At 39.3% G+C, this 5,263-nt stretch overlaps 1 long non-coding RNA gene across 1 annotated transcript; it reads left to right on the forward strand.

Moving 5' to 3' along the window:
* The first annotated feature begins 325 nt into the window (after positions 1–325).
* Positions 326–4,457, forward strand: LOC139796034 (uncharacterized). The gene is made up of 2 exons (XR_011725807.1): positions 326–1,034; positions 4,268–4,457. It is a non-coding gene; the product is annotated as an uncharacterized lncRNA (long non-coding RNA).
* Positions 4,458–5,263: the final 806 nt, after the last annotated feature.

Consider the following 5,263-nt stretch of genomic DNA (forward strand, 5'->3'; position numbering starts at 1 on the left):
TTGGGTTTGTGTGGTAAGATTTTGTTAGCAGGGGGCTACAGGGGTGGCTTCTGTGACATGATGCCTGAAGCTTCCTTCGTGTCTGATAGACCCAGTTCCAGACAGTTCCAAGACAGACCCACTGCTGGCCAAGGCTGAGCCCATTGCTAGTGCCTCTGTGACAGCACAGTTAAGAAATGGCAAAAAAATACTGTGCAACAGCAGGGGGGAGAGAGCAGAGAGAATATGTGAGAGAATTTGCTGGCATGACTTGTGACCCCTGTGCTGCAGCAGTCTGTTCCTCAAGGAACAGACTCTGTGGGACTCTCCCTCTCTGTGGGAGAGACTCATTGCAGAAGTTCATGAAGAAAATGCTGGAGCAGGGGAACAGTATGAGGAGGAAGGCACAGGAGAGTTGTGTGATGAGCTGACTGAAACCCCCATTCCCCATCCCACTGCATCGCTAAAGGCAAGGACAAAGAGGAAAATTGGGAACGAACCAGGGCCCAGGAAGAAGGAAGGGGTGGGGGGTGGAAGGTGTTTTCAGTTTCGATTTTGTTTCTCATTACCCTACCGGGATTTTTTTTGCTATAGATTAGTTTAATTTACCTGCATTTATGTTGCCCATGACAGTATTGTGGTTAATACCTGCTAGTAAATTGGAAAAAAATGTCTCTTGAGCCAGCCAATGACCATTACAAACTGGCTATGGAGTGGCTGCCAGTCTTTGCCTATTTCTCTATCACTTTTTACTTTTTCAAGGACCTTTTTTTCAAAGATCACAAACAGCCATTTTGAATTGCAGGCCGAGGTGCAAAGCTGCTCCTGGTACAAAGTGACACAGATCTGAGCTGTGGAATGCCCGCAGCCATAAAACAGGTACCTGGCAGTGATAAAAGGCAGAGATTTTTTGCTGTAAAAACCAGGAGACAAAGGGAGACAAAAGCGGCAGCGAAAAACTGTTGGGAAAAAAAAAACCTATGGAAAAAGACGGGACAAATACGGACAACGACAAAGAAGAAGAAAAGCTGCAATTTCTCGGAACATTTTGGAGGGTGAAACTGCGAATCTCTGTTTTCCTTTTCCCTAAAATAGCTTTTTAAAACTGCTTCTCTTTACACACACTCACTACCCCCGCGCTTTTTTTTTTTTTTTTTTTTTTTTTTTCCCCTCTTCGGGGCGCACTTTAATTAGGTCATTAGGTCATTAAGAGCGTACTTATGCTAATTAAGTGATTGAGGGCACACTTTGTTGCTCATTGAGGTGCTGAGGTGTTAAGCTGTTAGGAGCAATCGATTCTGCATTGTTTACATTGTTCCCTCTTTTACCTAATCCCCTCTTTTTGAAACCCTGTCCCCTAACTGGATGCTTTCCCTTTTGATTCCTTGAACTCCTAAGTGGGTTTGCTTTGCAATTTGTGGCATTTATGCGGAGTGGCCAAGTTTTCCTCACAAACAAAATATAAAATAATAATAGTTGTGGACCATGACAAGTAGTTGATGAGTGATCTCTCCCTGTCCTTATTTTGACCCATGAGCTGTTTTTAGTACTTTCCTTTGTCCATTTTAGAAAGGGGAGTGATAGACTGGTTTTAGTGGGCACCTGGCATCCAGACAAGCTCAACACCGCACAGGGAGGTTTGTGGAAAACTCTTTCCCCATTGCTTCTGTCCGAAGCATCATCAATTGGGTATTGAAAAGAGATGTCCTGAAGAATATACTATGAGGTACAGCCCTATAGGAGAAAGTAGTTTATACAAATGTATAGTTTCCTTCATCAAGGAGCCATTCAGGGTAGTTGACGTTCTTGCCTTTTAAGTGTTACATAAATTTCTAGGATTTCTCCAGTGCTTTATATTCTAGCTTCCCATGGGAGAACGAGCACTGTATTAGAAAAACAAAACAAACCACAAATGCTGCGTATCTATGGATGTAGAAGTTGTTACCTTAATGTGGGGTGTCTTTAGATAGAGTGTACCTTACATGTAGTAGCTGCGGTGTCAAGTGAGTGCTCCAAGACAAAATACCATGCTCATCTCAGGAAAAAAATCCTTACAAACCTGAAATTCTCAGGGATGGTCCTTATTCAATCAATCTTTTGAGCAGAGCAGGTCGTTTGTTCATGTGCTTCTCTCTCAAGGTACTAACTGCTGGGTAAATTATTTTTGGGTTTTGGGGACATCTGTCCATGGTTATAGCAGCATCTGTGAAAAACAGTAAGAGTACACAAAACAACAAAAGTTGTTCTATTGTAAATATAACGCACGATGCAAAAAAACCCTGTGTAGTGACATACCTGTGTGGTTATGATGAAATACATCCCCAGAGATGATCTGGACATAGGTCATTACCTTCTTAGCTACCTCATGACAAGAGTGACAGTTTGTAGCATTTTGTGAATACCGTGATGATAACAGAGATACTTCAAGGTCTCACATAAAAAAAAATAAGCAACACGGATAGCTTTGGCAGTCATAAGGAGGATGTGAATTTGTGCCCAGCGAGCTGCTGAATATTAATTCAAGATTCAGTGTACAATAAGAGTGTGAAAAATGTTATGAATGTAGTTTTCTTGTGAACCATTTATTTGCCATGCAGTGCTGAGTGGATACATTTTATATGGGAGTCCCAGACTTGTTTCCACTGAAGTTTTCAATGACTAGAGGTTGGTACACTGGTGATTTATTTAAGTGGCCATGATTTGACTGTTCAGGTTATGAGTAAGCTCTGGATATGCCGGTGGTATTGCAGAAAAGTTAGTAGTGCCTACTCCAAGACTTTACCTGGGCAACTTGAGGAGGTTGAAGCCCCACTGGAAATACATCTGTATGTCTTCCGTGTCTGCCTGAAACAGGGCCATGTCTCTTTAACCAAAAAATGTGAGATTTTTCTTGTCCAGTATTTGTATTTTATAATATAAGCTGCATAAATCTTATCTGAAAATATTTTATCACTGATTTTAATGAGCATGCAAACACTGTAAAAAATCAGAGGCTTTTGAAGTCATGCACATTTTCCCTTAATTTCAAAAGAAGCTGAAACAGTCTGTGAAAGATTTTTTTTTCTCATCTGACTTCTGCTGGTTGTGATTTCTAAGTTGACAGTGCCTTTATTTTTTTTATCTAAAATTTTGGCATTTTGAGTAATAAATACACCTGTAAAAAAAAAAAAAAAAGAAGAAGAAATGTACACTAAAGGCATAGTTTTACTGTTCTGCATGAAAAGTGGATTCATTATTCAATCAGTAACCCCCCAGTTAGCATGACTTTTGTATGTGTTTATAGTCAAAGGGCACAGTGACCCACAAAAGGTTAATTGCAGTCAGTTACATTCATCAGGTTTCAGTCTTTCATGTGGTTGAATCCCCAATAATTTAAGAGCAAACCGCAAGCCAGCAGCATCCTATAAGGGTAAAATTACATGTGTTAGTCATGTAGAATGCAAGGCTGAAAATCAATGTTGTGAAAAAAAGCTGAAAAATGGCTCTTCTTGAAAAGAATATTTACCCTGAAGGGAGCTGTAAAAAGCAGATTAGATTTGGTTTCCACCAAAATGTACTGTTCTTCTTTCAAAGGCAATGTCAAGAAGTTTCCTCTTTTAAATGCAGAATAACATGAAAGAAAGGCATGGTTGTTTTTCTTATGTCACTTAGACTTTGTAAAAAACTGTTTCCACCCAGAAATAAAAGCAATGTTAATTTGTACAGCACATATATCACCGCTTTATGCTGGAACATTGCAAACACCATTAGAGAGGGCTGAGTTAACTTTCTGATTTTCCTCATGGTGTTGGCTAATCACCACAGTGTTGTCCATAACCACCGTTGGTGTAAATCTAGCTTGAAGAATTGAAACATCTTCTTTCAAAATTCCAAAGCAGGTATGTATAGTAACAGCCTCTTCTCCCTCCCTCATTTGAAAACACGTTTAGAACTACCTGGTAAATTTAAGTCAAATTCACAATTACCAGTCAGTTGATGGTTTGTTTTGTTTTTTTGTTTTTTGGGGGTTTTTTTTGAGTGAACAAACTCCTCATTAAAAATAGTTTATTTTTTTGTGTGTTTGTGGCTGTGTTTCAGGTGCATAATACCATCTCAGAACTGAGAAGAGCATCTGTAGTGCTGCTGCAGACCTAATGAATAATGCATAGTGGTTCATAGGGACCTTTGTTAAATGGAGAGATTAATGTGACAAATGCATCACTGTTCTCAGAGCTCTCTATCTTGTTACATCACAGAAAGCAATATTCTTGTTTACACAAATTGTCATATTTTGTTTCTGTTAACACAGCTCTGATCAAGGGAATCTGTGAGAATTCAGAATGTTGAGCACCTTACAGCTGATAACAAAAGATCTGCTTTAGTTTCCTCCAAGACCAAATCTGTGCCAAGACCCTGCTTATGAATTTGCCCACAGAAAGACATTTTCCTGCTATGTGAGAAGGTTTAATTTTCATTTTCTTTCAATAAAGTGGCTTGATTCTCAATGTGAGCACTCATGCTGGTTTGACTGCTTTTTCCTCAGGTTACCTTGTGTAGGTTTGGAAGTGACCTAATAGTTTTGCAGTTGCATGAAAGAAAGTATAGGCATGGTGTTACTCTAGTTTAACTATACTTCATGTGAATCAGAGTAACCTATATAGCATCTGTTCCACATGGCAATCTCTGTTCATGCATAGGTCCAAATTTTTGGGATCAGTGTAGATGATATGATATGCAGTAGTAGGGCAGAGTAGTAGCAGAGCTTTTATAAGGTGTTTTGGTTCACTGGCTCATCAATGGATGTAAGACAGGAAACATCTTACTTTTAAGGGCTGAGCTTTTTTAAGCCTTTTGTGAAGCCTTTGTCTTCTTAAAAACCTTCTGAAGTTAAGAAGGACAAGAAGGCTTTTTTTTTTTTAGATTTTACGCTGCCATACTTGAGAGAAGGAAACACACAGGCAGACTGAATTGCCAGAGAAAAATTTTCAGCAGCAAATCAAAAGCTCTACAGTAAACAAGCTAAAACTGGAAATTAAAAAAAAAAAAAACACCAAAAAAAAGCCATTTTTCTTAAGCATTTTCAGTTTCAAATTAGAGAGGAAAAGATAGTAGCATTTTGTGGGAAAAATAATACTCTTGTGTTAGAAACAAATAATGAAGGTGGTGAGACACAGGCACAAGTTGCCCAGGGAATTTGTGGATGTCCCTTCCTTGGAAGTGTTCAAGGCCAGACTGGATGGGCCAGACTGGACAAGGCAAGAGACAGTGGGCACAAAGTGGAATACAGGAAATTCCATGTAAACAT

Source organism: Heliangelus exortis, chromosome 1 (genome assembly GCF_036169615.1).
Source record: "Heliangelus exortis chromosome 1, bHelExo1.hap1, whole genome shotgun sequence".
Lineage (NCBI taxonomy): Eukaryota > Metazoa > Chordata > Aves > Apodiformes > Trochilidae > Heliangelus > Heliangelus exortis.